Genomic DNA, 20,464 nt, shown 5'->3' on the forward strand with positions numbered 1-20,464 from the left:
GTCTGGAATAACATTCAGACTTGAAGAGGACCGGATGCATTCATCTCTTCAAAGAGAGGGATAAAAAAGTGTCTCTGTCCACTGCTGCAACTTAGCCATCCAGGGGCAACATACAGTTGAGCTCCTTCCTGATGATCGATGGCCAAATAAACTTGACAGGTGGGACAGCCATCAAAACAATGTGTATGTTTTCCCCAATGCCAGCCTCTTCCCCACCCTATGGAATTTATCAGAAGCTTTGATAACAACACTATTTTGTGTGTGACAAAACCCACTTTTGGAGAAAATAAAGCTTGTGCAGGGCATGCTGACTCCTATAAATATGCATCTTTTGTCAAATACTGGCATAGAGCTCCATGTTGTATGAAACTTTCATGAAGATGTGGCTTGACCCATTGGGAGTCTAAACAGTGGGCAGACTAAACAATGTAGCTAGGTTCAGGCCCTAATACCAAGGAGAACTTATCTGAGCACCTGAATGCATTTTTTAAAATTATTAGGTCTGTAGCAAAAATATTTCTGGCACTGAATGGTTAACAGTGATTGACTTGACAGAGGCATATGTTTTTCAAAAGGATTTCAATAAAATAGTTTTGCTTTTTCTACTGAGACATATATACCCTCAAGACTGATTTCATAATGGCTATTTTATGTAGTTTTTTATGCCCTATGAAATGTGGTTTGCAATAGAAATGCTGATAGATCATTTACTAGGGCTTAAGACAGAGCATTGCCAAAATAATGATTAATAGACTCTGCTATTATCCTGGAATCCTAACAATTAAGGAGATGATCCGGTGCGCCGCAGAAGGAAGTGTAAAAAACCAAGGACTGCCAAGCATCTTTTCAGGAAACACGCTCCATAGCATGGAGAAAATTGTTTAAAGCCTAGCAAGGTGAGCAAGTCTCTAAGCTTGTTCACTGGAGAATGTGGGAAAATCATCCAGAGATCAAATTTAGCTATGGCCAGTGCACGAGGCCTAGAAGCACAATCCTTCATTGAAATAATATATTTAGCAAGTACATTTTAGCTAAACGTGGCAGTAAGTGTTCTGAATAGCTGGGCTAAGAAGGAATTTAAGGCAGCCATAAATGCTAGCCGCAGATAGAGATGCTGCCAAGGCTTCTAAGATGACAACTTAGTTCACTGTCAGGTACTTAGGTCATTTTCACACATATAAGTACCACAGCACCGGGCACTTTGAAAAGCACCTGATGCTGCAATGCTTGCAGTTGTGTAAGTGGCAAAATGCACATCAGCACTGAGAAAATGGCGGCGGTGCACTTTTGAACTAAAACCTGTAGAAGGTGCTTCAGTTCTCAAGCTCACTGCTGCCATGTTCTACATTCTGATGAACATTTTGCTGCTTATACAACCGCACACAGAGCAGTACTGTTCGTATCAGCTCACATAAGGAGCAGACTCGATTAATTGAGTCTGCTTTGAGGTGGATCTCTGGCATGTCATGGGACAAAAAAGTATGAGTATAAATGCCTCTAGTGTTTTATGGTTCATACTGTGCATATTGTTCTTGTCAAAATTGCCTACTTCCTTCCACTTCACATTACTACATTGCTGATGACAAAATACATGCTCAACTGGTGACTCAGTGCTCTTCTCACCCTAAGCCACACTCCTAAGTTTTAACAAGATATACAATGTTTTTAATATTCACGAACACAATTTTTCTTTATGGATCTGGCTGTATAGTTTATATTGGGCATGTCTATACTTGACACTTTACTGAGAAACAGCATAGTTTATTGCACAGTAAGCATGTGTGTCTACACGTGCACACACTTACTGTGCAGTTAGCCTTGCTAATTGCAAGTAAATTTTCTACCTGCAAATGCAAGTATCAAATTTACTTGTGATTAGTAATGGTGCAGTAGCACTCATGTAGATAACTGACCAGGAGCAAATCTGCTCCCAGTCAGCTGGCCACCAGGTGCTGAGAGATTGCTCACTGCCCCTGGGAATTGCCTGCTCCTCTGGCAGGCTCTGCCACTGGAGCCCAGGCAGGGCATATGACTCTCTACCCCAACAGCAGGAAGCCCCTGCTTCACTATCATGAACAGGGTGCAGCCAGAAGACCGTTATGTCCTAGCACTTGGGATCTAAGGATCTAAGGATAAGGCTCTCCCAGCACTGGCCCAATGGTCACAGAGCTGGCGCTGGAAGATAAGTGTCTCCCAGCCCAAGCCCTGTGATTATGAAGCTTGAACTGGGATATAAGGATCTCCCAGCACTGGCCCCATAACTGCAGAGCTGGCACTGGAAGCTCTCTGCTGCTGTGGGCTGGGGAGATGGTTCCCCACTCACCTCTGTAAGTATGGACCTGGGCAGGGAACAGCTCCCCAACCTGTTCCCCATCCAGGTCCATGCTCATGGAGCTAAGCAGGCAACAGGCTCCCCAATCTCTGCCCTGCAGTCCCAGAGTGGGGGCTGGGAACTGTCCTAGTCAGAGGCAGGTCCCAGCCCCATTCCCTGATCTAGTGATCAAGGCATGGGGCTTGGAAAGAGCTGCAGCAGTCAGGCTGGGCTCTGGGGCCTGCCCTTCCCCTGCAGCTCTTTCCAAGTCCCCTGCCCCTAGTTGAGGAGCCAGGATCAGGAGCTCCCTCTTCTGGGGCAGGGGGACATTGTCCCCGCCCCAGCAGCAGCCAGTCCCCCAGGAGACAGCTGTCCCAGGGGGACATGGCCCCAGCCCCAGCCAGGAGACAGCTGTCTCCTGGCCCTGTGCTCCCTGCCAGCCTCTGAGCTAGCACCCAGGGAGAGCCTACAGCTCCCCTTGGTGGTGACAGGGGCCCATTAGAGGGCCCCAAGAAGTGGGAGTGGTTTGCCACCATTAGCAGCAAATCTGCTCCCACTTCCCTGCATGTGTAGATGCTTGTACAGGAGTTCTTACTCACAAGTAGTTTACACACAAGTAAGCTGATCCTGGATCAAATGTATATGCAGATGCTCCCACGGACAGCTAAGGCCATTATTCTGTATACAGCCTGAATTTATAAAAGAGTTCTTGTATTTTTGTCTGAAAAATTTACACACATAAAATATCTATTGCATAAACTTTTTTACTACACTCTGTATTCCTATATATTTAAAGTATAATTCTTTTGAAGCTCAGAAATGAAACAGTGGGATTTTTATTAAACTTCCCCAAGAAATGTTTCAAAATATTGGTACAGGAGAAGCTCTTGGTTGGACATTCTGGCTAGGTACAGACATTCATAAAGACTGAGGTGGAATTGATCTAAGTTACGCAATTTTCTATGAGCGATGTAGTTTAGATCAGCTGTGAACAGAACACACATTTGCCCTTTGGTACACAGGGAGGCAGGGGTAGACTGGATCCTGCCACTTGTAAATCAGTCTGCGCTGCACTTCTGTTCTGTTATGGACCAGTTTATGATCACTCATATCAGTAAAAGTGTAACGTCAATAATTGGCTTCTGTGAGCCGGAGAATGAGAACTGGAGACTAAAGCCTCGCCAATTCATTTTCTACCTTTTTAGACTCAAAGCACTCAGAACATGCCAGCTTTTACATTTCACTTGTTTTGTGACTTCAGAAAAATAATAGGGCAAATCTTCTGTTGCAAAGAACTTATAAAGACCACAACAGGTCAGAAGGTTTGGGCATTATGGATTCCTATTTGAATTTTCTGGGTTTATCTTGTGAACTACATGTAGGTGTTTGCACAACAAGTAGTGCTAATATTGTGTGGTATTCTTAACAGGATTTCATGTCATCCTGACTGAGGATCACTAGTTTAGCTAGCCCACTCCAAGGTCACTCTGTTCCAACCTTAAAGCTGCCAAATGAACAGTTCAGGATTCCACGGGTGTGAAGGTTATTCTCTCTTATCACTTTTATGGTAACACTTCCCAATTCATTTCTCCAAATAAGGTATATGTTATGTCCAGACCAAGGTGAAGCCCATTTCAGAAATAGTCACCAATCTAATGAACTGTTGGGACTATTACAAGTATAAACAAGGTAGAGGAGTCACTGGGCTGCTTTAGAGTGCAGTGACTGAAAGCAATTGTGATTTAAGGAAATTTTTGCTTCTGCATGACGCACCTCAGATGCCACATTTTCTCCCATACTGTGGGTTTGGTTGATTTAATTTGTATAAGGGCAAAATAGCTAAGAGACTGATCACTTAAAGGCTGGACACAATCTGGGGCTAAAATAGACAAAAACTCATCCCTACATATCCAGGAAGCAGACTTGAACTGCTCATTAATCTTTCCTCAGAACAAACCTTTCCCATAGTGTGACCTACATCTCACTTGCAGTAATATGGTTTCTGTATGGTTCATTTTTATTTCCTATTTCCTATCTGCAAGCTTCAGTGTTAATACATTTTACAGTTATAATTCTTTTTGAGTGCATCGTGCACAGTGTATTGTTTTAAAAGCATATTACACAAGAGAGAATCATTTCATTACTGATGAAGGTGTTTTGACCTCATTAGCTGAGCAAACAGGAGACCATTTGAACCATACACCCCTGGGTATAGTATAGCAAACTCTTGTCTCAGCCTAAACCCTGTTCTGTAAGAAAAGTGCATGTACCACAGGGGTATTGCTGAAACCTTGTGTGCCCTTTAAAGCTTCTGGTTGAATAGCTGGTGCTGTATGGGCACAGTACTGAAGTATCTAAAACAAATGTCAGTCATATGAACATCTAAAAGGAAAGAATTATGTTAAGAGAAACTAGGTCTATCTTTGAGCCACACTGGATTTGCAACTAAATGGAGAAAACATGCATGTCTTTTCAATGCAGAAAAACTGTTTCATGAAATTTCTTTTAAAGCAAATGTTGCAAAAAGGATGCTGTCAAAAATAAAATTGCAAAATATTTTTCAAAAAACTTTAAAAATTGTTGCTTAACTCTGTCACATAAGCTACAAAGTAGAAAATGAACACATCAAATTACAATATTTGTATATAAAGATAGGTATTATTAAAATGTCCTTAATTATTTTTAGTTCTTATCATTGTTGTCAAGTTGTCAAAAAAGCCATCCTATTATGGTATTGAACACCTTTTTGGACGTTCTATCCCTTTGACAGATAAAATACATTTATAGTTGTCTTTTTTTTCAGGCCCAAAATATTAAGTTTAAACTTAAACACTATTTTGTAACTCCCTGTTGTCAGCAATCCCTCACAGTCAAGGATGATCACTAATCCATTTTAAAAGTAATGTCTCTTTAAACATTACTGAAAACAGTTTGCAGATGTATAACTTTGCTTGTGAAGCAGGTCAGGTCATTCATGTCACTTATGGTGAATGGCATTTTGCATCCTGCTGAAAATAAACATGTATGTTTGTTTACAGATGAAAACAAACACTTTTTGACTGTTACAATTTAAAAACAAAAATGATTTTATAACAGATCTGAAGGCAGTTGCAATATTTTCACAATTAGGACCTTAGCCTTCAGAGGGTCAGTGCCTTCAATTCCCATTGAGTCATGAAGCAGCTACCCAGCTCTTCACTGATCTTGTCCCTATGTGAGAGCAAAGGCATGAAATCTTGACTCATTAGAGTGGACATGACAAAGATGTCACTTCCTGACTGTGGAATCCAGTGTTGAGATCCTATCCTAACACTCTACCTGAAAATACCTTACTAATATGATAAAATTAATATGACAAAAAACCCCAAGAACCTTGTCTGCTTATTAATATGAGTAACACCTAGTTATATAGAGTTAGGAATGTAGGCACTACCGTGACAGATCAGACAAACAATTAACCAAGTAAGTCCCAGTCCAGTGTCAGATGCTTCAAAAACCTTGAACAAGCCCTCTCTGAAGCCCCTTACTTGCTACATTTTTGCCACCTGGTCCCCTGGTGGATCAGGAGATATGGATAAGCTGTTGTTGGTGTCCAAGATGCAGGTCTCACCCTCTCCATTGTTCTGGGCCAGGCTGGAACATGGCTGATGCCACTCTAATCGCCCCAGTGTCTATAGAGTCCTAGTCCAGCCCAGTCTGCCCTCCCGCATGGGAAGGGGTGCCCTTTTTGAACTACATGCCATTTGCTGCTTGGTGTCACTTTCTGCCACAGCAGTTGTGCTTCAGGTTGGCTTATCCCCTCCTTGAGATGCAGATGCACTTAGCTGCCATTTGCCCCTATGGGCTGTTGCATTATCATTGTGCTTGGGTTGGGCTATGGGTAGATTTGTGACTTTCACTCGATTGATTCTCTTGAACTCAGTCCCATATTTCCTACTTGTAAACAAGCTAAACACTGTGTCCTGGGAAGGACAGCCTGGGCTGGGAACCTCAGCTCTGCCTGAGCCCATCACCTTGGTAAAGCATGCTATGGAACATAGTTTTGGTCAACTGTGTTACTTCATGGACAAGTTCAAAGAAGGTGAGATAGTCAGCTTTTACTAGGGCTGTGTGAAGCTTTGGTCCCTGATTCAATTCAGTGGAGATTCAACCTGATTTGGTGGCCAAATGTCCGAATCTGAATTGAATCAGGAGACCCTTTAATCTCTTTGACTCGAATTGGAACCCTCCAATTTGATTCAGAGAGATTCAGAAAGATTTAACAATTCAGAAATAGACACAGCTTTAAATGTTTTTTCCACATATTTCAAGGTACCACCTAGCTTATCAATGCTGAAATGTTGGGACAGATGGAGCATCCCAGAGGAGTGTACAGGGCTTCCCTGCGCACTAGGTAGCAGACCCAGACGTGGTCCAGAAGCACTTCTGGTCCACTTCTGGGTCTGCCAGGGAATGCTCAGCCCCCCCACCCCACACCCCTTCTGGCTCAATGGCTGGTGCCTTCTGGGTCTGGGGGGAGGGCATCCAGGGTCCCCCCACAGCCACTCGGCAGAGCCAGGGGAGCATGGGAGGGGGGGGACCCAGCGTGCTCCCCAGCAAACCCAGAAGTGGACTGGAAGTAGTTCTGGCCCACTTCCAGATTTGCAGCAGAGCATGTGGGACCCCTCCCCCCCCAGCATGCTCCTGTGGGATGCTCCATGCACCCCAGCATCGCAGTATTCATAAGCTACACCTAGTACCCAAGGTATGTAGATAAAACATTTAAAGCTGTGTCTATGACTGAACTGCTGATTCTTTGAATCAGCATCGAATCTTCAGATTCAGCTGAATTGAATAGGGGACAGTGATCCATATCAACTAATCGAATCACTGTCCCTGATTTGGGCTAAATCAAAATCCAAATCAAATATGGCCCATTTTGCACACCCTTTGCCATTACATACTGTTTTATCAATGCTACACATAAGGGAGTAGTAGCTGCAGTGATAGAGGTTATAATTTAGAGATGCACAGTAACAGGAAAGTAAGGGAACTGTGAATTGGGAGATGATCCATTAGGAAGCGCTAGCTGATTAGCTAGTTACAGACAAAGGGCTGCTCTCTAGAACAGATCTCTCAGTGGTGTCAAGTGGCAAATGAAACAGAACTGGAAAGAACTGGAGATCCTAAATGAAGAAGTTGGAACCTGAGAGCAAGTGGAGCGAGAAGCCACATGAAAAGGGCCACTGCCAGTTTTCTCTCCAAGCTGTGCGGTATGCACAGCCATGCAGGCAGCAGAGCATGAGTGCACCTGTGCAGCTGCACATGCCACACAGCTTAGAGGGAATGCTGAACTGCAAATGATTTTCCTGCACTTTGAGAGAAAAAGGGTATTCAGAAATTGCCTACTGCTCCACAATTAAAGTTTATTGTTTAGTTCTGCATGTATGTCTGTCTTTCTGAAACCCTAGAATAACCAAACTAACATCATAGTTTCCCACATTACTTTCTGCTCTATGACTGAGCTGTGTGAACTGAGCCTCTTGTAAAAGATTGCCAACCCCTGCCTGAGTGATCCTCATGGATCAAGAAGTTGGACCCTGGAGGAGAGCCCTCCAAATGTCCTCCACAACCTGTAGTGTATATCTAAGTTAAGGGTTTTTTTGGTTCATTCTTGTAAATTTACCTCCTTAAGCATCATCCTCAGAGAATACAGTATATCTGCGAGCGCTATTGCTGATGACTTTACCATCATCACTTCAAAAATTCTCAGTTACTTGATGTTCCACGAAGCAAAATGTAATGTATGTCTCTGGGCCACATGTTTTCCTGCTCTTCTTTCAAAACCTCAGCATATAGGCAGAGTTTTGAAGCACAGATTTTGCTGTTTCTTTCATGTTTAGTAAACGTTTGCAGTACTACCACTTGTGAAAGTCTGTGATAGTGTTAGCTGTGCTACAAAATGCGTAGGAATTGGAAACCCTGCTGTTGACTTAACTCATTTCACAACTTAAATCTCCATGCATTATTCCTAGAAGTAAGTAGAATTATACCCATATAGAAGGTGCAGCCTCAAATGTGGTGCCTGCTACCCTCAAAAAGAAGTTAGTGTGAGGAGTCTCATAAATGCTATATAGGCAATTAAATAAGGCAAGGCACAAATTTTGTCTTGAATCTATGCATTTGCTGCCTGTGGAAATAAACAAGACATGGAAAAAAACAGGTTCTCTCAGTTTCTGGGTTTACTGTTCATGAGCAAATACAGATTCAGCTAAACCCTACTCATATGGTGTAATGCCTACATTTATCATCCTTTTTCAACTGGGCATACAATATTCATCCAAAATACCTATAAAGGCTGACTGCAAAAATCACATTTTATAGCCTGCCCGAGGAATGTTTGTATTAAATTGCTTTAGACTGAGAAAGTTTCATTGTGATCAAGACCCAAGAGATATAAAACAACCATAAAGTATGGGTCATAGTGTGAGTTTACAAGCTAGGCTTCTACTTAATTTAAATTATAGTGGCAGTTTAAGAAGTTGTGGTTTACCAATAGTATTATTATGTCTTGGATTAAATACTTTCTTTCCACTGACAGTTTCAAGTACCTGTCTCCCTTGGAAGAGTTAAATGCCTTACATATATGTCTTGTAATTCATCATTTGAGAAAAATAAAACTTCATTATCAGACATAAGAACAAGTACTGCTGACATCTCATATGAAGAAGCTGTGAGTATATTTCAGTAACAGCTCCATTTCAAGTTCCTCTTTGTTCCTGGATCAGTGCCAGTGTTCAAATCTCTGCCTCAAGCTGGCACATGCTGTTTCTAAGAGGAGCAAGAGTTTAACATCTCTATTGAAAATTAAAGTGTGTCTTGTGATTGGATCAGATTGGCCAAGTGTAATGCTACGATTTATAATTTCTTATGTTGGACATCACAAATCACAATTACAAATACTGTAAGGCTAATCTTTTTAACGTTCTGAGATGCATCTACTCAACTTTTGAAGCACAAAAGACATCTTAACAAAAGAGGATAGACTTACAGATAAACGAGGTTTCATAATCTTTTACCATATCTGTTTGGCAATGTTTTTAAAAGATTAAAATGACAGAAAAAGCCTTGATCAAATCCAGTAAGCTCTAGAGTTTAACACAGATGTCTAATACCACAGTACGGTATACTGGCAGGAATATCAAAAAGAAAAATCAAGGAGAAAAGTGTTTTATTTTACTAGATTGTATGTCAAATTAAACTTAAGTAGTTCTGATAGTATTGATGTTTACAAGGTTGTTTTCTTTAACAGCAGGTAATGTTTTGCATGGTGTTTCAATTTGGATTTCTGTTAGAGCTGGTCAGAACTTTTTCTCACAGCACTTTTTCATTGAAATGTGTCAGATTTTACATGATTTCATTTTGAAAAAAATGGAACAGAGCATTCCAAAGGTTTGACATGTCATTTTTAACATTTCAGAACAAATGTTTGAATTTTCCATTTTGAAACAATTCTTGTTTCAATTTTTTATATTTTGTATCATGTGAGATAAAAAAAACCAAGGTCAGAATGGTTTTATCAGCCTGAATTATATATATTATTAAACATTATACATATATTTAGGCCTGTGCAAAATTTCACCAGCTGTTTCATTTCAACCCTGTTTCAACTCATTTTGAGCTCAAAGCACCACAATCAAAATGAAATGAAGGGCTTCGAAACAGCCTTGAAAGGAAACAAGGGCAGTCGAACCATTTCAAAAGTTTCAAAACGTTTCGAGTTTCAAAGCTGAAGCTGTGCTTGCCTTCAGGTAAACAGAAAGTAAGGAGAGGAAGGGGAAGAAGGGGGAAGGACACAGTGAGGGCATGCCTTAAAACAAATGATGGAGGAGAAGCTCCTGAAGGAAAGAAAAGAAAAGGCTCTGTCACAGTTTGGCTACCTGAAATACTGCTGGTGCTACTGTGCTGTTGCTCACTAAGTTATTATTTTACCTGTTATTATTAAAAGTGGTAGACCAGACTAAGGCTGTAGGGGAGGAGAAGACCTCATTGGGGCACACTACCATGTTGTATAGAGGCCCCAGTGCCAGTGAGGATGTGCCTTAATATATATGCAGAGCCACACGGCACAAGTTTTACTTGTGAGCAGCTTCAGGTGCAGTTTCTCAGAAACCCCTACATCTATCCCCGTGAAAGTTGGCAGACTTCATGGCCTCAGCTGGGGCTACCATTCCTGAAGTTTGCATCCAAATATACCAAACAATGACAAAAAGTTATAGGTAGTTTTTTGCTTTCTCATTATAGCCTGTGGGCAAACAATCGAAACAGCGTTGAAACAGCAAAACAGGTTTACCAAAACAAAATGGAACAGTTCTTCAAAATGAAATGAAACTCCAAATGAAACACTGTCCCATCAAAATGGCAAAACATAAGTCAAAACAAAACAGTGCTGTTTCACGTAGCCCTAATATATATCATGTTTGGCATGGAAGAAAGTCCTACATATTAAAAAATCCAGTTTTCAACCATCTCCATTTTCCAAATGAGTTTGAAGTTAACTCTGGGAGAAGCAGCAATAAAGACAGGATCTTTCATGGTCTTCTATCACTCAGTCTGCTGCTTTTTTCTATTCAGATGCATGCCCCCTGTTCTTAGGATTTCTTCATTTTGTTCCTATGATGCTCCATTCAGGGCGATTACAAAGTACCTACATTGCATTGCATAGGACTTCCTGAACATGAAACAAACTGGTGTTTGTTTCAAACTGGTAAATTGGTGAATTTATACAGGGTGCCATGAATCTCTGTTCAACTAAGTGAAAAAGAGAAAATTGTCTGAAGAAATTTTTTGACAATAGGCTAAACCTAAACTATTCTTCTGATGTTTAAATAGGCATGATCCTCTGTTTTATGTTGCAGTTCAAACAAGTGTAATGACTTATACAATATAGTATAAACCCTGTAATCTTATAGAGATTAGATTTTCACATAGATTAGTTTGGCCAGTGATTTATATAAAATATAATTTCCTTAAACATCATTCCTACTTTCAACTAGCCTTTCTATTTAGTTGATACTGGGTGCATCTACATATGCAATTCATATGAAGCAATAAACTCTGGAGAAGTGTAAGCCAAAGTAAACTGCTCCGAGGTGTAGCATCTACACGTCTGCCCAGGACTGCAGTAATTTGAGCCAAGGTGGACCAGGCCTGGGCTGGCAGATGGAATAGGGGGTAGGCCCTGGGCTCTGGGTGGTGGCATTGGCAGTGGTAGGGCTGACTGGAGCACAAAGGTGCTACAGTGTGGGACTAGCTGGCAGGCAGCCCCCGCATTGTAGCACCCCCATATCCCAGTGAGGCCCAGTCATCATCTACATATGTGTATCTGTGGTATAAATTACTCTGCCATAGGATAGTACTTGTCCCAGACACTACTATCCAACAGCAGAGTTAATTAATTTACTGTGCCCTAATATGTGTACACACTTACATGGTGATTCTTTATTACAGAGTTAATTAGTCAACTCCACAGTAAAGTGCATGTGTAGATGCACCCACTGGGCCTGATTTTGGCTTTCTACATTGGGACTGTCCAATGGCAGTCTGTGACCCCATGTGGCCAGCAAGGGTAAATTTGCAACCTTCAGTCTCCCAATCCTGGTGCAGCTCACCCCACCACTCCAGCTGCTGCTACTACCATCAGAGTTTCTAGGAACCCCTTCCTCCCTCCAGCTTCCACTGCCTGGGAAAAGTAAGAAGATCAGGAACTTTACGTGCTACCATATTCTTGCCTTTTACATTAAGAATAAAAATTAAAGTAGACCTAATATGAGCCAGGAGTAGTTACTGGTCCTGGAAAAATAAGAAAACTCTTCTACCCATTTACTACAAATCCAAATCAACATGGTGAATTATCTCAATGAGAATAACTCCATTTTGGTAAGTGTACACTGAACATTATACTATTCATCTCTAAGATACAAAGATAGAACGAGGGAAATCCCTGGATACATCTATATTTGGCGTGTGTATTCAACAAGCCCCTTTAGAAAAGAACATTTTCCAAAGACTACAGTCTGATTATATTTTATGAACGTTTTTCAAATCACCAAAGTAGAATAGGAAGAATTTACAGATAACCCGGGGCAGAGGTGGCCAACCTGTGGTATGAGTTTCGCAAGTGTCACAGGCAGCTTCTGTGTAGCATATGGCAGATCAGGAAGAGGGCAAGTAGCACAGTGGCAAACAGTGTAGGGAGCAGAAACAAATGCATCAGATTGGACAGGGCACAGGTCAGGGAACAGAAAGCAGAAGAGAAGACTGGGCAGGGGAATAGGTTTGGAATGGCATTCAAGGGGAGTACATGACTTAATTGGTGGCATGCTTGCCAAAAAGATTGGTTCCCACTGATCTAGTAGATCTAGGATCCGTTTTCCAGATTGAGGTGGTATCAGATATTGAATTGATTTGAGAAGAATGCTCTATAGGCAATATCCTTATATTGGTATGTGGAACATTCATGGGGATGGGGCAGGGGCTGGGAAGGAGGTGGAAAGGAGGAAGGCATAGAAGTAAAAAGTGGGAGATGGGAATCTTGAATAGAGAACACTTTGTTTGCATACTTGATCAAAGTGAAGGCCTTTTCAACAATGGGGTACTGTGCCCAATGTAGGAAAACTAAGCTCTTTAAGCTATGAAACATTCAGGTTTCATAGCATATCTTCAGGGATCAGTATACTCCTCAGGAACTGGGGTATCTTTATATATTGAGGAATTACTTATGTTCATGCCATTGCTGTATTTGGATATTTTCCAAATCCAATTCTTTTTTTCTTTTTTAAAGCAAGTATGACACACTGACACAATCATCTTGGATATGGAAAGATTGATTAAAAGCATTTCTGAAATCAGAGATTTTCCCTTTTATTATTTGAAAAAAAAAAAGGAATAAATCTGTTTTCCGGATACATTTAAAGTCAGATGAAAGCCATTTTTCATATTATTTCCATGCTGTGAATGCATATTCAAACTATTCAGGCTACCACAGCAGCTTGACTCTGAAGCTAGCCTGACAACCACTAGTCTTCAAGGGTGAAAAGAACTATTTTTATGCACTGTGACATTTTTCAACTTGTAAAACATTACAAATGTAGGTGGTAGTTCTCACAGTCTTGAGTATTTTTAGAGCTCCATAATCATTTTAGGTTCAGAAACTGCCTTCTTTAAACAACTTGGTATGTCATGGCCTTATCTCTGTAATTGTTTGTATTCAAAAAATAACTCTTATTTCTTGTTACTACTTCCTAGTTCTTCTGTTGAAATGCTGTGGAGAAAGGAAACAGGACAAAACAAACACACACTTGTATATGCATACAAACACACACTTCTCTGGGAATTAACCATCTTAAAACATTGTGCATGAACTTCTGTAGGCATTTCCAATCTGAATTCAAAATTACTGCAACTTTCTTTGAGACGTATGATCCCATCTTACTGATGGACAGTATTTCAGATGTCATTTACATTTAAATCTAGTACTTAACTTTCCAAATCAAGTAAATAGTGATGTGTGTAAAAGAGAATGTACGAGAAATCAGATTGCTTGCTTTCTTAAACTTATTATCATTTGAACAACATGGATTTTTTTTCTTTACATAATCATAAATATTTTCTGTCAGTAAGCAGCACAAATGCCAGGGCTCTTAGAAATTCACAGAATAATTGATTTTAAAACTTTGAGATGATATTGGTATTAAAGGTTTTTTATGGGTTTGCATTTATTTTTAATGGCTATTTAAAAGGGTCTCCAGCTGAGCCTTTGTTCACCATGTTTCTGTTTTTGGTAAGGTTTCTTCTGACTAATTCTGTAACTGAAATTGCTTGACATTTTTGAATGGCTGAAAGTGAACACAGTTTTGAAGGCAACACTTTTATATTTGTCTTCGGGGAATGGAGGGACATTGGTGATAGCCAGTGGAGGAGTGGGGAGGGGTGGTTTTATTTTCGTAATTTATTTTGAATGTCTGAAAGCATAGTTAGCTTGATTTTTCTTGTGTTCCAGACCACAGGTGTTTCCCATTAAGACAAGTGAGCTGGCTTTACCGGTATCCTGCAGAGCAGTGGGCACAGAATGCCTTCTGTGAACTGCCAATAATTATTTGTCCTGGCTTTGTTTCTAGAGATTCTACTTATATTGGTTCAAAAGCTGGTAATCTGTTTCATCCCTGAAGATTAACCCCTTTTAAATAAAAGTTAGTGTGCTTGCACATAATTGGACAGAATAAAAAGAGTTCTTTTAATATTGGTCTTAAATTAGAGAATGATTTGTAAAGTGTGATAAAAGGAATTTTTGGAAGAGTACTCAATATGTAGCACCACTCATAAAATAGCTCTACCAATTCCCTCTGCAGCCTATGTAGCAGACAATGGGATGGATAATAAATCTAAACTAGGTAGTACCTAGTACATTTATTATTAAGAAAAGCTTATATTATAAAGTATGCTGACTGCAATACCAGATGCAAGGAAAGGATTTCAACATTAGGAGTCTATTTACAAGTTTCTGTCAGTATTCCATGTATCAGGCAAGTCCACAGGGGAAACTGGGTGCTTGTCCACTGATTTCAGTAAGTTTTGTATTTTACCTTCAGTGGGCCTCAAACACCTGAAGATGGGAATCTTTGTAATACATCTGCTGTATTCAAATTTCTAAATGGACATTGTATATGCAACACCCTTTCATATAAATTGCTGTCAGATAGCACTCCTAACAGTCTCAAAAGACCTGAAGCCAGAAAATTACTTGAGTATTTTGTATGTTAAAGGACTAATGCTGCAGTTAAATAAAAACAATGGGTGAAGTCCAAAAAATCCCAGTGAAATCCAGCCTCACACATCAGGAAATTCTTGGCACCTTTCAGGTTCATGGTCAAAGGAGCTGATAGAACAAAAATTGATTATCTTTATTAAATTAAGTGCTCATCTCTAATCTATAGGAATCTATAGCTCTTAGTCTAATTACATTTCAAAACTCGCTGATGACTTCTCAGATCACCATATAATTGAGCTTATAAGGTACAGTTACATGCATAAAATCTATTTGTGATGTTATGGGTTATAATTGCACCTTGAATTTGGCTTGACTCTGCACAAATAATTAATTTAACCAGAGTCAACAATCATGTAATCTTTTGTGAGGTCATGGGCTACTGTGCATAAGTATGTAAAGTCCAAAGCAGTAAATACAGTATGGATCAATTAAAGAGGTAGTTTAGGCCAAATCATGATCTCACTGACATTCACTTCAGTTTTGCCAATTTAATAGAAGAATGAACTGGAGAAACATGCTATTAACTGGTATTTATTCTTATGGAGCCAATGGCATATGTAGAAGTTAATTCAATAATTTTTGCTTTGATGTTTTTCCTAGCATATATGAATATATTTACTCCAGGGAGTTAAAACACAATATATATTTTACTGTGGTACTAGTGTTATAGGAAAGTGGTAGCTTAATTCATGTACTGCATGCTTGCTTTAAAGACTTTTAAAGAGGTTCTGCTAGAGCATGGCTATTGCAGAGTAGAGGTCACAGAAGCTACAACAGCATTTTCTTGACAGTCCCTGGAGAATTTTTAAATGAGTAGTTGACATGCACTTGGAGTTTTTATAAGAATGAAATAGGAATGACACATGATCTGAAGATAATGGAATAAAAATTGAAATCATATAATTATGGTCAGCCTCCTTTTCCCTACTATGTTACAACATCTAAATGGCATAGGGTATGCAGCTTTTGTAGACATACCTCACCCAGGATTAAACAAACATGCTTAGGTACTGCTAATAGCCGAGGTAGCACTCAAGTCAGCTTGGACTGCTAATCCCCCTGATACACTGAGTAAATACTTGTGCAGTTAGCTAATTTAAGGCTTGCCTGGTTATGTCTATGTGAGCCTGAGTGATAGCAATATAGACCCACCATAAAGACTACTATCTGGGTCAGTTTCCTAATACAGTAGTATGCAATCATTTCTCCAGAGTAGAATGAACAGAGTACTAGCTTCAAGGAACTTGAAGACTTTTTTGAATTAAGCACCAGACACTTCTTACAAGGACCTGACACACAAATTAGAAAAAGCTATAACGACATGTCTATATATTATGTGCAATTATTTAATACTCTATCTCTGCCAGGTTGAGTTCACTTTCCTTGAATAATATCATCCATTCAAAATCAAATCTCAAGCACATTACAGTTAGCACATTTTTACATGGTGCAGTAAAGAATGCTAATAATAGTATGAAGTGAGAAGAAGAGATTGTGGAAAGCCACAAACATACTGAAGGAACAACTGTCAAACCCTCCATTCATGTAGCAATAGATTGATTGATTCAAGGACTCAGTCCAGCTTCCAGTAAACTAAATGGGAATCTGTCCATTGTATTGAACCCATTGTATTGAATGCAATTGGATTTAACCTTTAACGAAATAAATGTATCAGTTTTGTTAAATGGTGTGGTAAGAATAAACATCTACTGTAGGAGCAAAAATGAGAAGGGATGCAAACAGAAAAGGAGCAAAAGTTTAGGATGTAATCAGAGTTGTTAACCACCCATGAGTTTATGAAGTCAGTAAAAAAAAGAATAAAGACTAAGAGTGCCTATTTGTAAAGTCCATAAAAATGGTGCCATGTGTGAAAACAAAACAAGCAACAGGGAGCTTGCCTGAAGCTCCATCTCTGAACAGGGCAGGATGTTGAAAGGCATACATGGCAGAGCAGTGTCACTTTGTATCTGAACAGGAGGGCAGCACATTGCACAGCACATTCTCTCAGGATTCAGTAGCCCACTTAGCCCTGTCCCCCCAGCCATGTGCTGCTGTTACTATTGCTACTGCTATATCCCATTGCCTGCCTGTAACATAGCTGGGTTCCAAGTAGGCAGACAGTAGTCCTTTTTGGATGGTCCATGCTGGGACTAGGGGTAGGGCCACTGGGAATAAGACAGATGGATAGGCTAGGGGAGAGCACCATGGCATGGGGTACACTTGTGAGGATGAAGAGGAGACTTCTGGTGTGGGGGCAGCATGATGTAAAACCATTGCTTCACTGGGACTCAGAAATGGCCCACTTCTGGGACTCAGGAATGGCCCAGTCCATCTGGGCCACTTCTGAGTCCACCGGGGAGTGTGCCCTCCTCCCCCGCACTCTCCCTGGTTCAGTGATCAGACACAGGGGGACCCTGGGTGCCCTCCTCAGACCCATGAGGCACCAGTCACTGAGCTGCAGGAGCATGGGGGAAGGGGCGAGCACATTGGGGAGCCCCCTGCACTGCTATGAAATGCTCCATCTGCTCCACCACCGCAGCCTTCATGAGCCTTCTGCTACCTGAGGTATGTAGAAAAACATTTAAAGCAGTGTCTGTGTCCAAGTCACTGAATCTTTCTGCATCTCTCTGAATTGATTTGGAGGGTTCTGATTCAATTCAGAAAGATTAAAGCGTCCTCTGGTTCAATTTGGATTTGGAGATTCAGCCACCAAATTGGGCCGAATCAAATGAGGGACTGAAGCTTTATACAGCCTTAATGTAAAGTCATTTGGAACAGAAAGGAGAGGAGCATAAGTTAAAATAAGCCAAAATAAAACAGTAACAACAGTTCCTAAGCAAGTAAAGGTAGAATTCAACAACAGGCATTATCCTTTGTGTATATCAGCTTAGTTTAATTTAAATTAATGAAGTGATGTTAATTTTTCTTAGATCAATGGTTTCTAGTAATGCAGATGTTGATTTTTATCTGGTCTTCAAAAATTATAAAATACATGATAACCTTGAGTATACTTCTGTTTGCATTGTAACAGCTACTGAAAAGCAGAGTTGGTTACAGTTTCCATGACGGCCTTGTTACACAGTAATTTGGGGCAAATCCTAGAGCAATTAACCCCTGTAATGTCCACACATTAACACCTTAAAATGGTTTTAACCACTCATTAGGCAGCTAAAAGCTATGTCACTCCAGGGCAGGATTATCTCTGATCTGTACTACCCAGCTCCTGTTCCACTGAGGTGTGGCTACTCCCCACAGATGTACTATGCAGGTTGAAGTCCTCCAGCATCCCAGCATCTCACACTCCTGCCCAGAGAGCAGACCCAGATACCATGGGAAGAACTGCTGCAGTACAGAAGAAACCCCCCCCACAAATCGCACACCGCTGGTTATGACATATCACCCCTCTCTCGAACCTGTATGGAAAATCCTCAAACAATGGCAACCCATACTAGAAAGAGACCCTATTCTTAAAAAGGTCTTCCCAGAGCCACCATTCCTAGCCTTCAAACAAGCACCGAATCTCGCTTACCTCATCACCAGAAGCAAACTTCCTCAAGCCCAGAACACACCAAAAGGATCCAGACCGTGCCATGACAAGAAATGCAAAACCTGCCAACACATCTCCTCCACCCCCACAATTACTACATCCCACAACAGAACCATCAGCATTTTCCTGGATCTTACAGCTGCACCTCCAGAAATGTTATATATCTCATCCAGTACACCAAATGCCCAGATGGAAAATATGTAGGAGAGAACAAACAACAACTGCGCACCCGAATGAATGCATACTGGAAGTCTATCAAAGACAGGAATACCCAGTTACCTGTGGGGGCACATTTCTCACAACAAAACCACTCTCTCCCCAATCTCTCAGTCCTGATCCTCAAAGGAAACTTACAAAACACTTCCCAGAGACGAGCCTATGAACTCCACTTTATCAACCTCCTGGATACGAAAAATCATGAACTAAATATAGACATTGGATTTATGACATATTATAACCTGCCTGACGTCTGACTCCCTAGGTATCTCTCCACTATTCATCCCCCTTCTCTCTCTTCCGCCCCCCACCCGGGGCTGATTAAACCCCTCTGTCATACACACACCCTGCTGACTTACCTGCCTCTTTGGTAGGATGGGGAGGGTGAACTGCTGGTGGACGGAGCAGTCCCTGGGCTGCAGGGGGCTGGTGCTTCCCTCCACAGCAGCAGTGGACTCACCTAGGTGGCACTCACCCACAGGCACCCAGCTCAGGTGGTCCTGGGGGGCACCGCAGCCACAGAGGTAGGTACCAGGCCTCCACACAGCTCAGGCAGACAGGTAGACTTGGGGTGGGGAGGGGAGAGAGAAGGGAAGACCAAGCTCCCTGCTTTCTTTGGGCAGAGACTGGCTTCCCAGGCTGCTGCAGGCTGCCTGCAGAGCTGCACTGAGTACAGTGCTTCACTTTGTGGCTATAGGGGCAGCAAAACAGTTCACTGTACCCCAAGTCATTTAAGGCAGAATACGCCGCCAAGGCATGCAAACACCGATACCATGACTGATGTGCAAAAGGATTTAGCCCACTTTTAAGTGTCATGCATACATGCCTTTAACACTATATTGTTACAGGTAAAAGGGTGAAACTTTATATAGTAACATGGATTGAAAGAGCTATACAATCTTACATATCTTTGTACTTGTGTGCGCTTCCATATTGAATTACAGTATTGCCCTTGAAAAAGATATTCTTAAGAATAATGCTGTTATAATTATGAATTCAAGATAAGTGCTGGACAGTAAAAAAAAGGATGAACACTTCATCACAGTGTTTAGGATAAGGTGTAAATGAAGTTTTTAAATGCAGCATTTGTAAGAAAGGACCTATTTAAATTCAATACTATAACCATTTCTTTATCAGCAGATCACAAGAACACTTAAACTCACATTATGAATTAAGCTATAAATAAGAAACTTGGTATACATAAAGGAAAGAAATACAAAAGGAGCAGGAACACCTATTAGAGCTTTGCTATTGGGCAAAGTTTCTGGTACTTAAGCCAAATTCTAAGGTCTTTATGTATTTAAAAGGTCGATGGGGATGGTATAGTTTCATCCATTTAACTATCTGCCATTGGTTGCTAAATTTCAAATAGACACGTATTTTGGCTTATATTGATCACATTCTTTTCACAGCTGTTACCTGAATTTCCTTTACAGATTTTCTTAAATATATATGAACATTGAATCTGTGTCAAATGTGACCTGGGAGTAACCCTAAACATAATGAAAATGAAAAGCATTTTCCTGTTTTCATTACTAGCTTTCAAACAGTTTCTTCAAAATAAGCTGTTGCTTGTTTCATT

This window comes from Crocodylus siamensis, chromosome 5 (assembly GCF_052110815.1).
Source record: "Crocodylus siamensis isolate JL-2025a chromosome 5, ASM5211081v1, whole genome shotgun sequence".
Lineage (NCBI taxonomy): Eukaryota > Metazoa > Chordata > Crocodylia > Crocodylidae > Crocodylus > Crocodylus siamensis.